Source organism: Pseudorca crassidens, chromosome 6, assembly GCF_039906515.1.
Source record: "Pseudorca crassidens isolate mPseCra1 chromosome 6, mPseCra1.hap1, whole genome shotgun sequence".
Lineage (NCBI taxonomy): Eukaryota > Metazoa > Chordata > Mammalia > Artiodactyla > Delphinidae > Pseudorca > Pseudorca crassidens.
This window is the reverse complement of record NC_090301.1, coordinates 90,024,631-90,050,294: the sequence shown is the minus strand read 5'-3', so window position 1 is coordinate 90,050,294 and position 25,664 is coordinate 90,024,631. Positions and strand designations below refer to the sequence as shown.

The window sequence follows — 25,664 nt, the reverse complement described above, 5'->3', positions numbered from 1 at the left end:
AGAGCTGGAAGGAAAGTTAGTGACTCTCTAGCACTTCTTTTTTTTCTTTCTTTTTTTTTTTTTGGCGACACCGTGGGGCATGTGGGATCCTAGTGCCCTGACCAGGGATCAAACCTTTGCCCCCTGCATTGGGAGCACGGAGTCTTAACCACTGGACTGCCAGGGAAATCCCTCTATAGCACTTCTTGATGGGACCCTCTGTTTAACTACATATCAGAACCAAAGCTCAGTTCTCTCAATGGCCAGGCCAAGGCCCTTTGTCTTTTCCAGGGGCCTCTGTGCAGAAGGATGTGCTCTTAGTAACTGCAGACTAGTTAATATAACAGACTTGAGAAGTCCTGGCCCCTCAGCCCCTTCACATCCAGAGTATCCTTTCAACCTAACTTTCAATTTGAAGAGCAAACCGTACGTGGAGATGGATGCCAGGCACTTAGAACAAGTTCTCGGGTTGGCTATCTATTTTCATTTGGTTGTCATCACTGGACTTGAACTATTTCAGAACTTACCGAATATGAATAATGGCTTGATCCTTTTCATTTCTTTGCATGAGAATTTGGTAGCACTGATTTAGGATGGGTTGAAGGTGGGGTGGGAGTGAGGCCTGCCTTTCTCCAGAATTTTTCCGGCTGTCGTATAACTCAATTCCTCCTGGTTCTGGTCAATGGCAACAACATGTTGCCCTGATATCCTTTTAAATACGTGTTGACAATTTTGGTGTTTCACTCTGTCTTCCTATATCCTCCAAACAGAGCATGCACAGTTCTCTTAACCTTCGCACATAGATCTTATTTTGTAAATTCTCTACCATCTTGTGACTTCCTTGAAAGCTTCCCATCTGTTTTTCTTTGAAGAAAGCCATATAGAAAATCAAAGGGCAACTGGAAACAAAAGTGCAAGTATATCTTATTTTGCTTTTCTTCTCTACTTCATTTTTCTTGTTTATTAGCAGGAATAATTTACAAAAGGTAATAAACCTGATACTAAATGAATAATTGCCTCTTTCTGAAAACAGCACAATTTAGGTTTAGATTTGGTGCTGAATACAGTTGAAATCAATGCCTGCATACAAAAAAAGTTTTTTTTAAGTCTGTTGGTAAAGAGTTCATTAGATTGGATATTGTATGTAATCTTGATGATGCAGACATGAACAGGAATATGGGTGCATTCCTTTTTTTAAGCCTTTATCTCAGAAGAATTCAAGATAACTGTAAACCATCCTTTGTCAAGGTTTCTTTCTTTTCTTTTCTTTTTTTTTTTTTTTTTTTTTTTTTTTTTGCGGTACGCGGGCCTCTCACTGCTGTGGCCTCTCCCGTTGCGGAGCACAGGCTCCGGACGCGCATGCTCAGCGGTCGTGGCTCACGGGCCCAGCCGCTCTGCGGCATGTGGGATCTTCCCGCACCGGGGCACGAACCCGTGTCCCCTGCATCAGCAGGCAGACTCTCAACCACTGCGCCACCAGGGAAGCACCGAAAAGTTTTATTTTTAACACACACACACACACACACACACACACACACTCACTCACACACACACACGTGTTCATGGTCCATTTTCATGATGTTGTGGTGTTAATTGTTTCTGCCATCTCTCTTCCTTTTTTTTTTTTTAAACTAGGAATGCCAAGTGTGTCTCCGATGTCCAGATTATTATGATGGTGGGATTTATCCAATATGGGCTTTACTAGGAAAATCAGGGCAAAACATAAAATGCTGTTGATAAAGTCAGTATTTTTAATGTTTTATCTAAGACAACAATAGTATTCCCAAGGCTGACTTTCTCCACCAGAGATTTTAAGAGCTCTTATAATAGAATTTTTTTTATCATTTCTCTTTTTTCCAAGAGTGCATAAGAATGGCAAACAAAATCTTTAATTTTGATTATTTATTATAATTACAAGGGCATTGTCAAGAAATGGGTCCATATAAAATAATTTCTAATTTAATTTGAATCATAAATATATAAGCATCTTATAAGATAGTAACTTATTGATTTACAGGAAAATTGAAAATCAATTTGAAATTGATTTATAGGAAAAGAAGTCCTTCCCCTGCTTCACCCCTCCCCCAAAATGCAGAGAAGTGAAAACTTACTTAATATACATGGTGTGCTATGTAACGACATAAAAATCTAAGAGTCCCCCCGCCCAAATTTGGTACTAAGCTTTTAAAAGATTTTTGATAATGTGATGGTTAATTTTATTTGTGACCTCGACTGGGCAATGGGGTGCATAGATATTTGGTCAAACATTATTTCTGGTGTGTCTATCAGGGTATTTCTGGGTGAGTTTAACATTCAGATTGGTGAAGCAGATTGCCCTCCCCAGTGTGTCTGGGCCTCATCTAATCCACTGAAGACCTGGATAGAATACAAAGGCTGAGTAAGGAAGAATTTTTTCTCCCTGACAGTCTTTAAGCTAGGATATTGGTCTTCTCCTATCTTTAGACTTGGATTTACACTTAGAGCTTACACCATCAGCTCACCTGGTTCTCAGGTCAGACTTGGTGTGGAACTATGCCATCGGCTTTCCTAGGTCTGGACTTCTCAACCTCCATGATTGCATGATCCAATTCCTAATGATAAATATAAATTATACACACATAATATGTATGGTATATACTATTTATGTAATATAAGCCTATATTGTATTGTGTAAATAATATACATATATGAATAAGTTAAATGTATTAGTCAGGGTTCTCTGGAGAAAGTGAAGATATGTCTTGTATTGGTTCTTTTTTTCTCTGGAGAACCCTGACATACATTTAACTTATTTTAATGCTATGAAAACACTATAAAAAAGAAAACCAAACTTGTGCTAATTTTCAATGTAACACACCCCTTTTCTTACCTTTATATTATATTTTAAAATTCAGAATGTATAAAATACGTTCAGGCTACATTGTAGTAGTATAGTAAGCGTGACCTTTTATATGATCCCTCCACGGCAGCTTCTGTATACCAGTACCTGAAATTCCATTAGTACAATGGAATTACATATTTCTCTATCATAGATGAGGTGTGAAAGGTAAATACTTTGGAAGAGAGTATATATGGACTTCAATTTATGTGAAAGTGAATGGAGAGTATTAGATCTCTTTGAGCATTTTTTTCTGAGGAAGGGATGGATAGAGAAGAAAAATAACTGAAAAGAGAGGAGTGTCACAGAAGCAGAAAGAATACAGAGAGGCGTGATTGAGTGCCCTACAGCTTCTTTTTGCCTATTTCACATTTATACAAAGGCCACTCCAATGAAGACCACTATCCAACAACTGAGGGGCACATCTCTATTCTGCTTGGACCCTCAGGAGTGATTCCAGGGATTGGCAGTTACCTTCTTTTAAGATTTAATCAATTCTCTAACTAGAACTGTGTGAAAATATAGACTACTAAATAGATAGCAGTTGGCCATCTAGGGCAGCCTGACCCACTATATAAATTCTAAGGAGGCTGGAGAGAGGAAGGATTCTTTTTCTATTTGTGCTTATTGTAAGCATGGGTACTAGAATATTCTTACAATAATGAGCAGTGTCATGTCTCAAACGTTTGTTTATCAGATCAACTTGACTGCTTTCTGAAGATCACTGTGACACAATAAATGTTAGAAAAGATAAGGCAGATTCTCAGAAAGAAATGGATTAGAGCTTGAGCTTTTGTCAGTTACTGAAAAATAAAACAAAATCCATATATGCTTTTAATATGTACAAAATGCCAAATTCAATTTTATGCCAAATTGAGTAGCATTATAGGATCATATATGTATACACAACAACTTTATTGAAGTTTAATTGATATATAATGTTCTGAAAGTTTAAGGTGTAAATGTGATTTGATACACATATATATTGTAAAATGATTACCACAATAAGTTTCATTAGCACATCTATCACTTCACACAACTATTTTTTTTGTAGTGAGAACATTGAACATCTGTTCTCTTAACAACTTTTAAGGATATGATACATTTTTTGTTAACTGTAGTCATTATTCTGTATATTAGATGCCCAGAATTTATTTGTCTTATAACTGGAAGTTTGTACCTTTTGACCAACATCTCCCCATTGTCCCCTCCCTCTCAGACCCTGGCAACCACCATTCTACTCTGTTTCTATAAGTTTCTATCCTTTCAGATTCCACATACGATGGGATCATTCAGTATTTGTCTTTCTCTGTCTGGCATATTTCACTTAGCATAATGCCTTCAAAAACTTGGTTGGTGACCCATAAAAAGATAGAAACATAATTAAAATATTAGCACTGTTTTACACTTGTTAAGCGGTCAAAAGATACATAAATACTATAATAAATATAACATCTTATCTTGAAAAAGAAAATTCCTCAAAGCCTAAAGAATTTGGTACTTAATCCACCACTGGGAGGGGTTTTATTATGGTGATTCCCATGGTTCTTATATTTTTAAAAATATTACAAAGTTCTGATGAGCTTTTATGAGAAAAATAAAAGCCAGGTTTTTCTTCTGAGAGTCTTACCAACTGTGATATTTTTTGATAGGTTATAGGAATAATCAACAGCATAATAGAAAACTACCCTAAGAAGAAATCTCAGAGCTTAGATAATGTTGCCATTTATTCAAGGGACTTGGTCAGTCATAATGTAAAGAAAAGTAACTACTTTTTTGGTACCAGGCTGTCATGAATTAAGAACGAAAATAATTTGGGTTATGAAGCATTTTTTTACCTACAAACTAACTCTGTAGAGACTTGGGAAAAATAGGGAAATATAAGTATCTTAGCTTCATTTTAAGCTGATCTTTGTAAAATGGAATTCTTCCAAAGTAAGCATTTGTAGTACCATTTTGAGGGAAATGTAATATTGAAATCTGTATGAATGTGCATTAATTTAATTCATGTGTGCCTATGTTCAGCAACCAACTAGAGAATTAATATCTATCCCTTCTGTAGCGATAAAGACTCAGATTCTTCACATCGTAAACCCTTCTTAACTAAATTATGGTTATGATAATAAATTCACATCTTGAAGGGCTTAAACACAAGAGAATAAAGAACTTAATAATGAAAGTTAATGGATTACAATCCATTTAAACTGTATATTCAGAAAGACTATGTTTTCATCGGGGAGCTTTCGCTAGTTTAATAGATGAGAATCGTCTGTCCTGTTTGTAAGAAATCAGCCCGGTTAACCACACAAGCAAGGTCAGCTCACGGATCAAAACACTACTAGGGAAGACAGAAGGTATTTGAAGGGCACTTAATCTCCAGACCTTGACCATGACCTTGACACAAGGGCATTTTTCCTTTATCAGAAAATAGCCATTTACCCTGAGTTTGTGTTTGAGTTACTCATTGGAGAAAAGAAGTAACTTTACACATTGTAAGATGCAAACTATCTATAATGGTAAAACCTCAAATTATTCTCTCATCCACTTCTTTTTTGTGGTTCTGAAAGACGGAAGCCACCTTAATGAAGGAATTAAAATGTTTCATGAAACACAGGATTTGGTGTTTTGCCATGAGAGTCAGTCAGACTGGTTTTTGTAGTGAGGCCGCATAAACCCCAAGAGATCCTCTTTGTTCCATAGGCAGGTCCATTCCCTCACTGCTGTAGAATGTTCTGAGTGTTCATTAACTAAACTGCACTAACTGAGCAGCACCCTGAGACAGGTGCCCAGCTCTGCCCCTGCTGTGTGTCCAAAGGTACGCTTGGGAGAGACTTAGAAATTAACATTGTGAATCAGAAGTATATCGACTAGGCAGATGGACAAGGTTTTGCTCAAGGGGTGGAACTGGAGGGAGAGAACATGGCTCCCTGAAAAAAAATAGACACGAGTGAAGTGGAAGTATGGGAGATGGGGCCACATCAAGTCCTGCAGGCCGAGAGTGATGGGTCATGGCAAGGTGTGAGACTGTGTCTAACCATCTGGCCATTCAAGGACAGATACACACGTACACACACACATCCATAATGCACAAACACACACGCTTTTCTTTCCCAGTCCTCTTCCTGAGTGTGTACACTTGGGAACGAGGAAACTGATATACATAAAAGAAATATGACACTGTGATCTGGTTCTGCAGTGGGACATCCTTTAGAACAAACTGGTTGTAACAGTGAAGGAGGAGAAAAACGAGCACAGGAAGTCTGCCATGGCAGAGGTAGTGGTAATAGCAAAGAGGACAACAAAGATAACTCTGATTATATGTATAGCTGGTACAAGTCACAGAATTCAGGTATATTAAGGACGATGACTTCAATTTTCTGTTAATTCTTTTTCATTCTCATTCAACTGGAATGGAAGAAACGGAAGTAAACATTTCTCAGAGATCTTTTCTATCCATAAACCTGGGTTTGAGTTGCAGGAGCCTTATGGAGGACCAAAGGGTGAGAGGACCCTGTTATCATTTCTTCACTCAAATGAGATGCCCATCATCCTGCCTGGGCATTGACCCTCAGACCTTATATGTAAATGCCAGGTCATTTCTTACTGCTCTTCAGCCAGCCCTTTTGTGCCTCACTGCTCTAAGTGACACACGTGTGACATACTTGGAGTCATGGGAATTACCTTGCCATGACCTGTTTCCCTGCGGAGCAGAAATCTCAGTGGGGCCATCTCTTCCTCATTAGTCTAGACCCGCTCCTCGGGCAGTAAGTGGATCCTGAATTGCTCTGGGAGGGCTTCCTCCTTCCCAAGGTTCTTTCAGGAATTCCCAGTGCAGATGCCCCGTCTGAGGACCCACTAGGATCTTAAACTTCTCCTCTGCTTTGTCCTTCAACATGGGACTGACTTTTGTTAGACCACTACAGCAACTAGAAATAGACTGAACTGGGTCTTTTGAGGCCATTATAGTGCCAGGGATAATAGAAGCCTTGCCAATAATAGCTGAAAATTTCCTAATTTATACACCTGGTGTCTTCTCAGTTTATATTAAGAATCAAAGCTTGTAGAGATAAAATCTCAGAATACAAATTTTTTCCCTGCCTTCTAATCCGTCAAATGTCTCTTTTAGGGCAGAGAGTCTAGAAAGGCCTCAATGCTTTAATTTAGGAATAATGGATAAGTAGAGAAGCAAAAGGAGAAATTATAGAAGATGGATATAGATTATAGATGGATAGATAGATAGATAAAGTACTTTGCCACATAAGTGAGAGTTCCAGGTGATCATGCTGAATTATGAATGCTAAGATGGTATACTACTGGGTAAAGCTGAGCGACAGAGATCATTCACTTTTTATCCCATTGTTTAGGATCTTACAGCAACTGCCTAGGTGTCTTTACAACTGAGTAAATGCTAGTCTTTAAGAATTTTCTATAGTAGAGGCATTGAAATGTTATTTAGCACTGGACCAAGTGGTCAGAAATCCTGAAATATGAGAGATATGTGACTTTCTTATTAATAACAGTGTTAAATAAAGTTAGTCCGTGCCTGACAAAGGACTATGGAACATGAAACAAATGTCGATCAAAGGCACATAGAGATTTCACTCATATCCAGTTTTCCTTTTTAAATAATCTTTCAAACAGACAAAAGACAACTAATATTTAAGATAGTAATTTACTGAAATTAAAAGCAAATAGCTCTATATTATATCAATAAGGGCTTTTAATTTAGATTTGTAAAAACTTATGCGTGTGACACACATTAAAGCTAGATACTCAGTCATGGTTGTGTACAGGTAGTTAGGTTGTGTACAGGTAGTTAGGGATACTGACTTTTTAGGTGTATCAGGTAGTGTCAGGGAAACAATTCAATCCCTATAAACTCAATGTTTCCCACTGCATCCGTCTAAGCGAGAGCAAAATTGGTAGGAAATAAGATAAAAATACTGTGATATCAGTTATAATAGTAGCAAACAAAACGTGTCAGGTTTTATTTATTACATGAAGCACTTAACACTTATTTCAGCCTTATGAGGGGTGCAGTATTATTATCTTCATTTACAGTTACGGAAACTGAGGCACTGAGCCTTTGCATAGCTGCTCAAGTACGTGGTGAGTCAGGATTCACAACCAGCCCACCTGGCTATAAAGTCCATGAACTTACCTCTCTCCCTCTACATCCTAGAAGTCCCATTTCCCTTAGACTGCGTAGAACAAGAGACAATCACCCTGAGCACAGGGGCAGTAGGTCCTCAAAATGGTGGGTCTCAAAATTTAAGGACAAAGGTAAGAGTTGTTGTTTTGACCCAAATTATTGAAGGTTTTTAATAAGTTGTATGGTTATTTGAACTGATGACAATGTTAATTTGTTCAATTGCTTTAAATCTTCACATGTGAGAATATATTATTTAGGTATGTTTGGTTAGTGAACATTTCTCAATGGCCCCGTCTAAAGGTTTTCGCCCTTCTTAGTGACTAGCTGTGGTCAATCTGTACCTCAGTACCTGAGCTCATGGGTAAGTGTGAAGTACAAGACAGTAGTTAGTGTCTTTAGGGAAAAACAAAAGTATAAGTTACTTTCCTAAAGAAGCCCACAGATCATATCATCCAGTTGTACAGAATTTTCAGAAAATGCAGTATGTGGCAGAGAGGAAAATTTGGAGTCAGGCAGACTGGAATGTGTACTTGTTTGCACTGTGACCTTGGGAAAGTTACTTGACTTCTCTGATTCTTAGTTTCCTAATTGTAAAATACAATTAGAAATGCCTATGCAGGTTGGCTGTGAAAGATTAAATGAGATAACATATAAATCCCTTTCATATAACAATGGTGGTAGTTACTTAAGATTAGCAATCATCCCTCTCTGAGCTAGATCATTATAATGGCACCTAGGAAAATTGAGTTTTTGTCACCAGCCCTCTGAAGTCAGCCAGTAAGACATCTACCGAGCATGAAAAGTTCTTGTTTTAACTCTCATGAGTCACAGAATAGCATGACATTGTGGCCAAACTTCCAGGGTTTGAATCCTGTATCTGCCACTTACCAACTGGTGATTCTAGGCAAGTTGCTTTATGTCTCTTAATGTCTTAGTTTACTCATCTGTAAAATGTGCATAATAACAGTATTCTCACTGCTTGTTGTGAAACTAAAGTGATTATTTATGGATTTCTTAGAGCAATGACTTATAATTAGCACTATGTAGGTATTTATTAAACAAATATCTTCACAATGTATTGCTAATTTAAACTCTAATAATGGATTAGACTGGGTAATATTTTAGTCACATACATTTCCAATACTTTTGATTTCTGATTCAGACAGACATAATTATTCCACATCTTGTGGAGGTAATCAGAGGTGGAAGCTTTTGGATATTTAACAAATACTATTTTAGAAGGTTGATTAGTTTTGCTTCACAATGTTGGCCTGAAGCTACCTTTTTTATGGGTCTACAATCTAGATGAGTATTTTTTTTTAATTTAAATTATGGTGTCCTTTGTGTATTTAAACTGAATTAAGCTAAGTAAAATTTTGAATTCATTATGTGTTCCCCAGGACATCTGACCTCATATATCCCCCTTGAAAGAGATTAAGATCATGCAGGAAGAAAGGAAAAAGCCTGAATGAAATGCTGTTAGCTGGATGTCAGGATGGTGATTATTAACAGCAAAATAACAAAATATTATGGAAATAGGTGATCAGGAGTCTAAGTCAGTAATTCTCTCCAGTCCTTAAGAGTTCTGTTGCATTAATCTGCGATCTGTTGCCAACCAATCGAATTGCTCCCCAAATATGAACTCCATTCTCCACGCTGGATTCGAAGTGTTCAAGAATTTATTTCTGATCCCAGTGTGTGATTAGATGCTGACTGAATGTGTCTCTCAGACAAGTGATGAGACACCTTGTCAAGGTTATAGTCACTCAGACACTCCATCTCATATAATACAGAGTTGGAAGGTGGTAGCTGCATTTATTTCTGTTAAGTGAACATTAGAGATAAATGGCAGGGTTCGTTTTCCAACTTAACATTTCTGTGAGGGTGAATAATGGATAGCTAAAAGCAAAGGTGGTATCTTAACAAAAGCCAGAACGGGAACAGGGATTTAGCTTGCTCCATCTGTCTAAAATCATATCTCCTATTTTTAACTGTTATTGCCATCTCAGTGGTATCCCATTCATTAAGCTTACTTTTGGCAAAACCTAAATATATGAGAATCAACTAAAGGATTACTAACTATGATTTCTGTGGAGTGTAGACCATCCCTATAAACCCCTACTATATTTTGTCAGAAGGTAATATCCAATTTGAAAGTGAAACAAAAATAAATCTTTTTTCAAATATAGTTATGAATGGAAACTTAAAAGGAGTGCTTTCTTGATGAAACTGGAAGTCAGAGTCCAAAAGAATAGAATTTGATGGAAATATAAACTTGAAAACATATAGACCATGCTTGGTTTCTGGGCAGGAAGCCAGAAGGAGGCATCACCATAACCAGTTGTGATACCTACACCATCAAGGTGGGGTAAGGCTCTTTCTAGTTTCCTAAAAAATGACAGGTATTGACTTTCAAAACCTTGATGGAGTAGAAAGTAAAATATTTTATCCCTGCCTCCTCTTCATGGTTATTCTGTTGATTTGGACTGAAGATGAGAGGGGTCCAGGGTGGTTAAAAGTGACTAGCCCATTGACATTAGCGCTCAAGAAAATATGAGTTTTTAAACTACTGGCTCCCCTTGGCCATTCCTACCTCTTGGTTTAGCTGTTAATCTCATTATCGAAGTCACGCTAAATTCCCTTGCTGCTAAGGTTTGTTAGAAATCACAGCAAGAGAAAGGTTAGTGGTACCCATCCCGTGATTGCTGAATGCCTGGGGTCCTCCTGTTTGGCAAGATGATGCATTGTTCCCTGTGCTTTCTCTGCCATAATCCTACTGTTCTACAACCCAGTATATAATTTCACGATCTTTCACATTATTAGCACATTTCAATAAAGTTCAAATGTGTATACCCTCGAAGCCATTAACATTTTGTAGCACATTCTGGGTGGCACATTCCTCATTCAGAAAAATGTCTTCAGAGGAATGTTCTTCTGATATATGATACTCCTTGGTTCATCATTTAAAACTTGAGACATCCACTCGCATATACATCTTATTCAAAGTGTCAAAAAAGGGCAAAAAAAAATGCACTGATTTAAAGAGCCTTGTTACTTAAACTTCAGGGATCACTGCATCCATATTCCTTTTCAGTGTTAACCATTTTTTCCCCTATTTTTTCCTCTATTCATTTTCTTTTAAAATGAGGGTCATAAGGAGGGAAAAAATGGGTAAATACCTTTAAAGAACAGCATTTAAACCCAAATTTTGGGGAAAATAATCAAAGTGATTATTTGTCCCTGCATAAACAAGGCGACATAGAAATATTTATATCTTTAGGAGCATTTTCTTTGTGGATTATATCTATGCAAAATAATCATAATATGGTCTTCAGTTAGGAGAGTCTTAAAAAATTGAAACTTCTCACTTACGTAGAGAGACTTAATAAAGCTATTAAAATCTAAAAGGAGGTTCTTCAAGTTTGAAAATAAGAGTGTTGATTCCTTTTGTCACTCTTCAGGAATTCCTTATAGGATAAATCACTAAAGAACATAAATATTGTTATGCTGAGTAGAGGCTCAATATCATTGAGTGATAGACCGCAGATCAGTGGTCGTGGATGAAGGAATCAGTGAGGGGGTTATCTGCAAAAAGGCAGAAGGGCAGGACAGTTTTGGGGGTGATGGAAATGCTCTGTCATCATTGTGCTGGTAGTTGCCTGGTTGAGTCCATTTATTAAAACTCATTGAACTGTAAAAAAAAATCATTGTTTACTTTATATGCACGTGTGTGTGGTTAGAATAGAACGGATGTTCATCTTCAAGTTGTGATGGGAAGGGCTCTTCTGAAAGACTCTTCTGTTCCTCGTTGTTTTTTCTTTTTAGTTAATTTATTTATTTTTGGCTGCATTGGGTCTTTGTTGTTGTGCACAGGCTTTTCTCTAGTTGCAGCGAGCAGGGGCTACTCTTCATTGCGGTGCGTGGGCTTCTCATTGCAGTGGCTTCTCTTGTTGTGGAGCATGGGCTCTAGGTGCACGGGCTTCAGTAGTCGTGGCACATGGTCTCAGTAGTTGTGGCTCATGGGCTTAGTTGCTCCGCGGCATGTGGAATCTTCCCAGACCAGGGCTCGAACCCATGTCCCCTGCATTGGCAGGTGGATTCTTAACCACTGCACCACCAGGGAAGTCCGACTGTTCCTCATTTTGATAGTGTTAATTTCACCACCTGAGACTTATTTTTTCAGTGGTTCTCAAACTTCATTGGACTTTGATTCACCTGGGAAGTTTGTTAACAATAAAAATACCCAAGGCCCACGTGCAGAATAGTCTGTTTGCAAGTGCAATTGACCCTTGAAGAACACAGATTTGAACTGGGTCAGTCCACTTACACATGGATTTTTTTGAGTAGTAAATACTACGGTGTTACAGTATCTGAAGCTGTGGATGCTGAACCTAGGATATAGAGGAAACACCTATACAGAGGAACTGTGTATACTCAGAGGTCCAACTATAAATTATACACCAATTTTCAACTGCCTAACCCTTGCATTGTTCACAGCTGTAGTCTGGGATTGAGCCTTGACTTCTGCAATTTTATGTGCTTCTTATGTGATTCTGATAGTTTGAGAAATACTAAGTTCAGGCGATTCTCTAGTGGATTCATGTTAAACAGAAATGACCCTTGGAGATAAGATACTGTTATACTTTAATGTGCTTGACTGAAGTACTTTTTCTAATTTATTTTTGCCTCATAGGATTACCCTCAGAGAACAAGACCAGCGGTGTGCTGATAAAGTGGCTGAAGGGGGGAGGTGGGTAGTGCGTTTGGGGATTGGTTGGAGGAAAAGCCTTGTTCTGTAGCATTTGACAGTTTCTGTGGTGTAAATCCTCTTACCATGGCTGACTGCAAGCTACTGATGGATTAACAACCATCTTGTAAAATTTCTGAATATTGAACAGTCACCTCTTTTGAGTCGATGAGATGTGGCTCCTGCATACAACTGAGACTGCAAGTAACTATTTCTGAGAAAGAGGAAAAGTAGGCTGTGAATATAGGGCTCAGGTCCAGTAAAGTGAGGCTGGGGTGTGATGCTCTGCTAAGGACACCCAGGGAAGGATTATGATCAAAGCAAACAAACAAAAGGACAAAAGAAGGGAGATTCTGTTTAGGATTTCACTTGGACCACAGGCCTTTGGACCTGGTAAAGAGGCTATGTAGGACTCCAGGAGGAAACTCCAGGAGGAAAAACTCCAGGAGGGTGGCTGAGGTCAGGTGTCAGGTTAATGATAATGTGTAGGCAGCCCAAACAAAAGTCATCTTAGAGAAGAGTTGATGAGCCGTTAACTAGAAACTTAACAGGTCCACACAAAATCAAGCAGTAGATTAACCAGAATGGCAAAGAGTAAAGAGATGAAATCTCTTGGGCAGGGAGAGGCAAGCAGAGAGAAGACAGTTTGTGGGTATGGTGGAAGGCCAATTCAGTACAAATATCGGAAGTCCAGGTACTGGTTGCCTTGCTATATTTATGCAGCATTGGGAGCAAAGGAGAACCTTAATAGAGTAAAGCTGTATGGATAATTAACACCACTAAAGTATAGAAATTTAATAGGGAACCTCAAATTAGTGTATCTATCTAAAGTGACGCTATCTATGCGATGTTAAATAGTACCATGGATGGTAACTTCCTGACATATGCCAAGGGAAGCCCTTCATTTCTAGTGTCCTCATTTGGAAGCCACTTTCCAATTTAATATACTTTTTTGTTTAATATTTAAGGTTTCTTTTTCAGATATAATAATATTGAAATTGCTACCAGCTTCCTGAAATATCACTGACTTATAATTTCTCTTTATAGGCAGGCAAGAGGCAGGCAACTTCAACTCATATGCTATCCTTCTGCTCACAGGGGCAGACTTTTGGAGTACTCATGGGCTTTTGTTCTAGCATCGAAGAGTCACTTGTAGAACAGGAAGGATTATTACTTCATTTCCCAGCCCCCTCAAGATGGAGGAGTTATCCTTCTTATTCCAAGCAGAAAAATGAATCGTCAGCAGTTCAGGGACATCTTAAGAGTACAGTGGGGACACATGAACACATTGGAAGGACAACCTGTTTGCTTTTTCTCAAGTAATACTTGATATGACTATATACAAAACTAATACAGTATGTTAAGATAACAATAATATTTCAAGAAATCATTTGCCTCTCTGTTATAATGACAAGATAAATTAATTAAATTCATTATAAATATAAATTTAATAAATTATAATGAAAAGGAAATAGAGCTGATTTGTACCCACAGAAACAAATGCCGAGTGAATAACCTTATTATAAATGTATATTCAATTTCTTATTTGATTTTGTTTAAATGATTCCTCACCCTGACACTCTTCTTGCAATACAATCAAGCATAAGGATTTAGAGAAAATAGTACTCTCCTGTATTGATTTTGTATGTGAGCTGCATCCCCAAATCAAATTGCTTCATGAAAGGTTATAAAGAGAATTGACATCACAGAATAAAAAGGAATATGTTACTTACAACTTCCAGCCTTAAGGGTCTCAGATCAAAAGTCAATTCAAAAAAAAACTGCCTTGAGATATTAAGGCAGATTATTTTACTGCATATCTATCTTCCCAGAACATAGTATCTTTTCCACAGCTTTCCTGTATCCTTTAAGTTGGACCCTACTTAACTTAAATTATATAATTTAATACAAGGATTTTAACTTATTAAATAAAATTTAATGTATTTAAATATATTCAGTGGTTGGAGTATAACACAATCTTTAGTGTATAACAATTTAAGAATAATCAGAAACAGGATAATGCAAAACTGCTTTTTTTGCTGGATCATTGATGATTAATAATAAAATAGTAATATAAAAAGGTAAAAATTGTGATCCAAGAAAAGGATACAATTACACCTATCATAAAGTTCAGGATAATTTGATCCTGAACTTCCTAGCAACCAGAGAAAATAGAAGTCATTATTGATTTTATGATTGTCATCAGAAATGACAAAGCCCACCAAATTTTTCAGGAAATAAAATATTATATTTTCTTTGGATTCTATGTTAATTTATATAGGGATCTGAGTAATGTCATGTTCAAGGTTCTCAATGATTTATAGTAAATGTGGCATGCACTTATCATGGTGATTCCACAAGAGAGGAATCAAATGTAGTTCATAAAACAAGGGGCTTTGTATTTGATCAGTGGACTTTAGTGCTTTGCAGAAGTCAAATTTCATAATAAGAATCAAAATTACGTTAGAAAATAATCTCCTAATTTTTCACTCTTTATGACTTCTCCTATTTAAAAAATTATCTATTGGTTGGTGACATTAGATATGAGAGCCCCTGTATGTAAGAGTACCATCTTATGATTCAGTGTTGTATGATAGGAATGATAAAAGAGCTTTACCTCCTTCCCAGATTGTCCTACATGAAAATCTACCTATTTTTCCAGAAAAGTTGTGAAAAAGTTTTCCAAAGCCATTAGAATTAACATTTAAACATGGCAGTGAATTTTTATGCATGTTAAAGAAAATAATGCTTCCATCACATTATTTTACAAAAACACATTAGATTAAATGTAGGTAGGAGACCTATATCTCATTACAAATGTCATTTGTTTTTTCCCATAAATACATCACAGAGGTAATTTTTGTGTTCAAAATGTTATAATTGTCACATAATTTCTTCAAGAACAGAATTTTTAAAAAAGAACAAAGAATGAGACAGACTCAGTTGTTCTGCAAAATAGAATTTGCAATTGTTAAAGATATAGGATTTCTCTGAAAAAATAGCATAAGGAGAAAATAACTATAGAAAATGGTTCTAATGTTCCTATAGTGTCTAAATACATTTCAAATCTGTTGCTGATTTGTTGGTACTTAAATATTTGAAAGATAAAGACAGAATTCCCAGCTCTAACACAATAAAAAATTATTCCAATTTCTACAAAATTCGGAATTTTGTTAGAGACAAATCTAGGAACTTCTGAGAGAGAAGAGATGAACTTTCATCAATTTGGAAGCCTTTTCCTAAAAATCTCTTTGGGTCTGTGCCAAACAGAGAAAACAATATAGCCCAAATTTGGAGTGATCAGTAACAGTTGGGTTTTTTATAGGACTGAATAGTTTAAATCCTAGTCATTAATAAATGAAGGCCACTGCCAGAAAATAACAATATGTGAATACAGTAGCAACAGCACAATAGATGAGTTCTTTTAGGAAGAAATAATTCTGTGTGCAGCCACTAAATCAGCAATGATTGTTACCTTGCAAGAATATATCAACACCTCTTTTCAGCTTACCCTAACTCCTAAGCAATAGCATTATATGTTGGAAAGTAAAAGAGCAAGGCTAAAAATTTATTTTAGTACAAACCACAAAAATGCTCAAACTTTGAATTCCATCTCTATTAATTAATAAATTCAACTAAGTAAAACCGAGTTAACATATATACACTAATATGTATAAAATGGGTAATAAGAACCTGCTGTATAATAAGTAAATAAATAATAAAATTCAAAAAAAAAACCTAAGTTAAAATTTAGCATTATTCTGCTAGTGTACATTGGAGATCAATGGTGTGTAGTTGTAAGATGGAGGTAAACCTGATCCACTGACAGCCAATCAGGAGACTTGGGATTGGAATTTTGCCTTCAAAATGGCCAGTGAAATTGTTAGGGACTCATATTTGCGAATATCACAGTCTAGGAGACTTTTGACATTCTTGTGATGAACAATGGACTTTGTTTTCCTGGAGGATCCAGTTTGGGGGATCTGGAGCCTCTGAGAGATAGACATGAGGAGAAGATGAAGAGTGACCAGGTGATGACTGTTGGGTTTCTCCCTTCAGAGGTGCCATTGGCAACTTGCCTTTGCCTCTGGCCAGGTATTTCTGGCAAAGGGAAAACAATCTTAGAGTGTTCTTGCTAATTTTGTCCCACAGACTCAAAACTGTTAGGCTGAGTTCAGTGGAAATTAAAACAATAATAACAATAAAGCATTTGACATTGAACTGTTATCTTATTTAGTCTGAGCACTTGATTTCCAAAAGTATTTTAAACGTTTTAGCTGTTCACTGTTTTGGGGAGATAACATAATCTGAAACATTGTGTTTTGCTGAAAGTTGAGCACAGTAAAGTGCTTATGAATTTTAAGACTATGTATCTTTTTTTTTTTTTTTTTTGGTTGTTAAATGCTAGATAGAAATAGCCATTTGTCCTTAAAATTAATTTTATGTATTTGAAATTGGATCCTTGACTTTTTTCATGTTTTGCTTTTTAACTTTACATGTGATAGCATATTCTGTCAGCGTAACTATCCGTTATCAACTTTGGTTGAATGAGAAGTAAGAGACATAAAATACAAGATGAAAAACTATGTTAAAATTAGCAATGGATTTCCTGTGATTTTTTTTCCCCAAGATTATACTTTAACTGTTTAAAATGCCACTGAATCTCTTTGTCATTTTTTACTTGTTTGCCCCACTGTTTCTGGTACTTTTCTGGATCTCTTACTTCCAAAGCTAATTCCCTTTACCCACATACATACAAAAACATGCATTGGACAATATCCCTATATTGTATATTGAGAGGAATGAGAATTATGGAGGGTACTTGTGTGATATCCCAATCATCCATCTGCCCTGAGGCAGTTAGTTGCTTAAAAAGTATTTATTTTGCTACAGATCTTCAGTTTGGACAGGTCTCTGTGGAGATGTTCATTTCAGTTCCATGAAACATCAGCTGGGCTTCTCACCTGCGCCTGGAGTATCCATTTTCAAGATGGCTTACTCACAAGCCTGGTGAATTGCTACTGGCTCTAACTGGGAGGTCAGTCAGGGATATTGGCTGGGGGCTATTTCCTGTCCACACGGGCTTCTCCATGGTACTGCCTTTGCTGTCTCAACACATAGGTTTAAGCAGTGAGTGTTTCAGGAGACAGGAAGTGGGAGCTGCCAGTCTCTTACAGATCTGGAAATTGGCAGAAGCCATCTTTCACCATACTGATATTGGCCAAGAAGCCACAGTCCACTGTTACCCAAGGAAAAGGAACATTGACCCTACCTCTCAGTGAGAAAAGTGTAAACAAATGTGGCCTCCTTAAATCTACCACAGGTGTGTTGCACACTTTGGTATCTCAGGATATTAGTATGCTTCTGCCTGTGTGCAAAGTTACAGTCAGTGACCATCAACAGTGTGATTTTTCTCACATTCAAATTAATTTTCCTGTTAGCATTTAATCACTAAATTTTTGAACTAAATTTTTTCTCTGTCTCATTCCCTCATTTTAACAACAAGAAGGAAGAAAAAAAAAGACTTGAGGGTTAAATGCGGAGTCAATGGCAAAATTCAGATGGAACCCAGATTTCAGAGTTCCTTCTCCCATCTTTGGGTTGCATAGTGACTTTGGAAAGTTCCCATTATACCACGTACACAGGAAAACTAAGTAGTTTCGACATCATCACAAGGTAAACTTACTAGATTGGCTAACTGTTATCTAGTGAATAAAAGGCTCTCAAGGAATAAAGTACATACTTTTGGAAGGTGGGCAATATCTTAGATTGAAGACAAACATAAATACTTTATGGTTAGGTAGTGGGAATAGATGGGAAATAAAAGAAATGAGGTAAAAGTAGAAGAAAGCATACAGACACTGGGGGATTTAAATGTATAGAACAGAGAAGTAGAAAATGAATTTTGAGGGAAATTCTTAGGTTTTACCCCAATAAAGAAAACATTGGGCTTCCCTGGTGGCGCAGTGGTTAAGAATCCGCCCACCAATGCGAGGGACACAGGTTCAAGCCCTGGTCCGGGAAGATCCCACATGCCGCGGAGCAACTAAGCCCGTGCGCCACAACTACTGAGCCTGCGCTCTAGAGCCCGTGAGCCACAACTACTGAGCCCGCATGCCACACTACCGAAGCCCATGTGCCTAGAGCCTGTGCTGTGCGACAAGAGAAGCCACCACAATAAGAAGCCCCCTCACTGCAAGGAAGAATAGCCCCCGCTCGACGCAACTAGAGGAAGCCCACGCGCAGCAATGAAGACCCAGCGCAGCCAAAAATAAATAAATAAAATAAATTTTTTTTAAAAAAAGAAAACATTGAATTGTTTTCAACTCATTTATTTTAAGATGTTACATGCTACAAAGATGTCAGTCATATGCATTAATTTTTTATCTTATAAATGGTACATATTCTGAACAGTTTATTCTGCCAATAATCTGAGGTAATGAGGATTTTATTATATATTAGTTGAAATAAATCAGGTTTACAAGGCACTTGATAAAAATGTGAATATCATAAAGGAAAATAATCTAGTCATGTAACTGTAAAAGCTAACAGCTGTTTTGCTTGCACAACTATTTGGAAATAGATTTATTATTACCTTATAAAAGTCAGGAGGTATTCATAATTGGTAGAAGGAAAAAAAACACTATGTTAGGGATATGTACTTAGACCTGATATTCTGATTGAATTTAAATTTTATTCGTGGCATACAGCCTAATCTGTTCCCTGGTGATTTTATAGCCTGGGCTTCATTGGTCTTCTATTATGGAATGTATATAATTTGCTAAATATAGCATTAGAATTGGGAGTACTTAGCAACTTAGCAAATCCTAGAATGATTGCTTAGGTCAAGTCCTAGATTGGATCTTCACAAATAGGAATTATTCATCTCTTTAATTACCTAAACAAATTCTTCCCATCGTGGCAACTTTAGGTATTATATTGGGGTCACAAAGCTCATTGCAGTTATCCCTTGGTATCTGTGGGGGATTGGTTCTAGGACTCCCTGTAGATACCAAGATCCATAGATGCTCAAGCCTCTTATGTAAAATGACATAGTATTCTAAGTCTGTGAGTCTCTTTGTTTTGTAAATAAGTTCATTTGTATCATTTTTTTTTTTTTTTTAGATTTCACATATTTGGGATTGACATGTACACACTGCTATATTTAAAACAAATAACCAACATGGACTTACTGTATAGCACATAGAACTCTGCTCTATTTTGTAATAACCTAAATGGGAAAAGAATTTGAAAAAGAACAGATACATGTATATGTATAACTGAATCACTTTGCTGTACACCTGAAACTAACGCAGCATTGTTAATCAACTATACTCCAATATAAAATAATTTTTTTAAATGGCATAGTATTTGCATGTAACCTAAGCACATCCTCCCATATACTTTAAATCATCTCTAGATTACTTATAATGCCTCATACGATATAAATGCTATGTAAATGGTTGTAAATACAATGTAAATGCTGTATAAATATTTGCAAATCTAGGTTTTGCTTTTTGAAAGTTTCTAAATTTTTTCCCAAATATTTTTGATCTGCAGTTGGTTGAATCCACAGATGTAGAAACCATGGATATGGAGGGTGGGCTGTAGAATGTTTAACTTTGGGGTTTTGTTACTGGAAAGATGATCATGTATGTGTGTGTGCACAGACTCATATGTCTTTGTGCTTATAGGTGAAGAATATGAAGAGAGAAAAGAAGATCCCCAAAGGGAAGGCCATTTTTGGAACTGTTTCTTGTCTTCACAATAGAAGATCTTTGGGAAGACAGTCAGAATTACCATTGGGAGTCAGTTTTATCCTCTGCACTTTTCTCTTTAATTTTTATTTGTGCAATACTCTGCTTCAGTTGCCTCAGTTTTCATGGATTGTTCAAGACTTAAATCAGGAAAGATGGAACAGGTTGGTAGAATCCTCTAGAACTTTTTTCAGGCTGGGAAGTAAGTCTAGGCATTCTCCTTCTCCCCACCAAGCAATCTAATGACTAAAATCTGCTAGTTTTCCGAGATAAACTAGTGGGGAGTTTCAAGAGATGATGATAATAGAAGGGTAATAACTACTATTCTTGGATGACCTCCAAAACAGGGTTGTGGAATGTTTCTGCTGGCTTTATTAAGGCTTATACCTACTAATCCCTGCCTCGGGCTGTTATGGTATTATCAGTGATAACATAGCTAAGTATCCCTCCACCGCCATCAGAGACAGTGTTCCATGCTCTGAAATTGTGGGAATATGCTTTTTCATATCAAAGCTAGATAACAAAAAGCAAGTCATCTAAATGACCTAATAACTATTTTAACTAGGTAATTAGAAATGCATCCATATGGAGAATAGAGTGATATCGCTAAAAATATTGTTGAAGTAAATTTATCAGCATTCAGGCTGTATAGTAGAAGGAAAAGCATTTACTACAGACCTACCTGTGAAATTAACCATAATTTGTTTTTTTGAGAAAGGTATTGTGTGAGTGATTTTTGTATGGTCAGAAAGTGAGTCTGAAAGTAGTATCATCTGTGTTGATTGGTAGGTTAGAAGTTCTGCAGATGCCAGAGAAACTTTCTTGTAGCTACTGTTCCCCAAAAATCTACCACCCTGTCTGACACATCAGATATGTTCAATATATATTTTAATCATCAAATAATTTTGTAAAGCAGATAGTTCAGTGCCTACCAAGTGATATTTGCTTAATAAATGGGAGATATTATTATTCTTACTGTATATCAAAAAACAGAACTAGAATAAAAACTTGAAATCATCAGAATAATTGTTGGGCTGTACAGCTTGCATATGTAGCACCTTATAGCAATTATATGAGATCAAATAATTGAAAGGACCCATAAGACTCCGTATAAGGCTTTAATTAAGATGAAGGATACAACAGGAGAAAGAAAGCCTAGGCATATATCAGAGGTCCAAGACCTCCAGGCACAGCTCCTGGGACCTTTCTCAGTAACACAGGAAATGCTTTATTTTCAAATCATGAACCTGCAAGAAACATACAAGTTACCTTAGTCTCAGGGGATCCAAAGTACTGCCAAATGCAGCTCAATCCAGACTGTGTAACTATACATATCAGGTGCAAATCATCAACCTACAGCTTTTCAATAAACAATGTAAACACATGGGTACGTGGTACCTTCGGAGGGGTTTTGGTCTTTAAAAATCACATTATAGATCACTAGCTGATAACTTTCATCCCTATCTTGGCCAAGGGTTAGTGCCATGGTCCTGGGCATCACTGGAGGTCTGCACAGTTACCCAAGCTACTGGCACATTAACCTATCTTTACTCAGCACTTTCATGAAAATTGGAGAAAGGTAGCCTCCTGGTGTAATCTGAAGGAGTAGATAAGGCTTCCTCCTCTGGGAAACACAGATCCTAAGGCTTACAGCTTGAGAAATAAATGTGGGCCACCCACTGCTCTCTGCTTGTCCCTAATGGTGGTTGCTTCTCTGAGTGTACAAGCTCTATATTAGTTGATGGTGGGCATGAGGCAAGAGAAATATGTGGAAGAACCATAATCTGGACACTTGATACTTCCACTGGTGTGACCCCATGCATCAGGGGACAGGTCTGGTTGTGGGCAATGGTCAGAGGCTCAGACTAGCAGACATACATGTTAAATTGAGATTTTTGATGACATCTATTCCTGAATATTCTGAAAAGTTCATCTCCCAAAACTCTGCACTATTACAGTAGTAAGGTAGGTAGACCCTGATAAGAAGCCACGTGGGATGTAAGTGTGGGGAAAACAAGGCAAGCAGGTAATGTCTAGATGGTAAACAATTACAAAATATTTAACGTGTAAGTAAATAAATGATGATTGCAAGTCCCACCAGCCACTCTGTGTTCAGAGACAGGACATGTGATTTTGGAACGCTTGTGAGAACGAGGCTAACTGAGTCTTGGTTTTGTGACACCTTGGTGCCAGACAGGTTCAAAGCAGTAGCTCGAATGCAGAAGAAGCAGGGCTCCCTCCAAGTACCAGAACTGTGGTTGAAAGTGAGCATTTGGTCCCAGCCACGAGGCACATGCCAAGATATCACACCAGATGGGACAGAAGGTAAGCATGGGAATAGTAAAGATAACACTTTGATGCTTGGTTATTCATCCTGTAGAACTTGCTGTTTATAATCTGGCCTGAATAAAATGGCACTGAGAAGCAAAACAGCACAGCAATTAAGCGCCAAATTCTGACGCCAGAGGTCTGATGTAAATCCTGGCTCTGCGACTTACCACCTGTGTGACCTGTTTTATTAGTTTTAAACCTATTCTTTGCTTTAGTTTCCCCATCTGTAAAATGAGGATAATAATAGCACCTCCTTCAAAGGAGTGTTTTTAGAATCAAATGACATAATAATAAATGTAAGGGTCTTAGAACAGTGTCTGGCACAATATAAAATATAAGCATTAGGTATCAGCTACTATTCTTTTTATTCCCAGAGGCAAGAGTGGAGTTAAGCTCTGGTGGGTAGAGCCTGGCCCAATGCTTTAAAGGGCCGGCTGCCTCTGTTCTAACGTGGCTGGTAAATGATCAGAACAAAACCTTTCTTCCTTTTTTTAATACCCATGTCCTGCTGAACAATTTGTATCAACAATTCCCATTCAGTGCTACACTTCCTGAAGCCCTGCTGACCTCTCTGGCTACTAAGGACTGAACTGTTTGCCTTTTCATGGATTTTATGCACTAGATTGATCTGGGACTGCTGTTTTGCTTACTGTCTTGCCCATATCTACTAGACTTTTAAGCTCCATGCAGGCAGGAGTTACATCTGTTTTCTTTACCACTGGGTACGTAATAACTAACAGACCTGGAACACAATAGAACCACAATTAATGGTTTAAGGAAGGAAGGATTTAGCCTCACCACACGGACCTGGCATTGGATTCTTCTCCTTTGGTTCCTTTCTTTGATGCTATGCATGGGTCAATTCCTTTGTTAACTCTACTTTCACTTCTTTAAATTAATATCTTACCCAATCTGATTTAGTCCCTAGAACTCAACTTAATAGACTTTCCCAGTTTGGGACCTGTGAGTGGGACCTGGACACGAGGAATATTGAGATGTCAGTAGGAGAATCAAGGAAGCTATTGCACCGATGACTTCAGAATGCATCGCATATTCAATAAAAAGGTAAGATTATTTCCTCATTTCAGTACACTGATTTTGTGTATTGTGCTAAAATCAATGTGCATACACAGGAAACTTAAGAATGAAATAGATATCATGGAAAACAATCATGTCACACAGTAATGTGATATGTAATTGATTATACCTTCAAACTATATGTAAATGATTTAAAGACATTTTTTCACCTTTTATTCTAAGTATATCTTACCATCAAAAATGCATCTTAGTAGTAACTGTAGGTTGAAGGATATACTATCATTGCCTCATAATAATGTGGAACTGAGAATGCTCTCACAGATGATTTGGTAGATATGGAAACTGCCCCTAGGAAGATGGTCACTTGCCCTAAGTCATATCAACACATAGATATAGAGTGTTCCCTCCATTATATTAAAATGCTCCCTGTGGACCTGTCAAAATAAAGGGAAATGACTAGTCATTTCCCTTTGGAATGTATAGTGTAAATCACCATCAGGACCTATGACACCTTATATAATGATAATTGACCACAGACCTTGGCAATAAGGTTTTCTTTTTTTCCCATGGGGTGTATCTTCATGCTTTGTGCTTCAGCCACTACTGATTCATATATGGCCCATTTCTTTTTTTTTCTTCAAAGTACGGACACACAGTTATTGGCTCTGACCTTGTATGATGTTAAATTCATTGTGGTTTTGAGTAAAAAAAATTTCTTTCCAAGCAGGCTGAATTGTTTACTTATTTCATCAGGCACTTGTAGCAGTGAGGATTGAGAAGGTTTTAATGAGTTGGAATTTTCTTTTTATTGTGCTATTGAACAAATTACAGAGCTAATGAGATTTATACTAAATGGGAAATGTCTGCATCACCTGCTGATTTATGGGTCTTAGGGAAAAATTGTTGGTAATTTTTCTCTTTCTACAATTGGACAAAGTTTTAATTTTAAACAATATTTTCTCTGAATGTAAAATATAAGCTCACATTATTTCTTCATGGGAAATACATTTGATATGGTAAACGAAATACACAGTTTACATCAAGGGTCTCCTTGTGCACTGGCATATTTAATTAAGATATTGCAATGGTATGAATGAGGTTTGACACTGGGAAACCCAAATTCAAATCAAGTTCTGCTAGTTTTAGGGGTTTTTTTTAACATCTTTATTGGAGTATAATTGCTTTACAATGGTGTGTTAGTTTCTGCTTTATAACAAAGTGAATCAGCTATACATATACGTATATCCCCATGTCTCCTCCCTCTTGCGTCTCCCTCCAACCCTCCCTATCCCACCCCTCTGGGTGGTCACAAAGCACCGAGCTGATCTCCCTGTGCTGTGCGGCTGCTTCCCACTAGCTATCTATTTTACATTTGGTAGTATATGTAAGTCCATGTACTCTCTCACTTAGTCCCAGCTTGCCCTTCCCCCTTCCCGTGTCCTCAAGTCCATTCTCTACGTCTGTATCTTTATTCCTATCCTGCCCCTAGGTTTTTCAGAACCTTTTTTTTTTTTAGACTCCATATATATGTGTTAGCATACGGTATTTGTTTTTCTCTTTCTGACTTACTTCACTCTGTATGACAGACTCTAGGTCCATCCACCTCACTACAAATAACTCACTTTCGTCTCTTTTTATGGCTGAGTAATATTCCATTGTATATATGTGCCACATCTTCTTTGTCCATTCATCTGTCAATGGACACTTAGGTTCCTTCATGTCCTGGCTGTTGTAAATAGAGCTGCAATGAACATTGTGGTACATGACTCTTTTTGAATTATG

At 37.3% G+C, this 25,664-nt stretch overlaps 1 long non-coding RNA gene across 1 annotated transcript in view; it reads left to right on the top strand.

The window, feature by feature from the left end:
• The window catches only part of LOC137225888 (uncharacterized), a 174,564-nt gene extending 150,661 nt beyond the window's left edge, over positions 1-23,903 (top strand). Inside the window, exons 4-6 of the long non-coding RNA XR_010944073.1 lie at positions 20,451-20,677; positions 22,707-22,838; positions 23,766-23,903. This is a non-coding gene — a long non-coding RNA (uncharacterized lncRNA). The remainder of the gene's footprint in view (positions 1-20,450; positions 20,678-22,706; positions 22,839-23,765) is intronic.
• Positions 23,904-25,664: the final 1,761 nt, after the last annotated feature.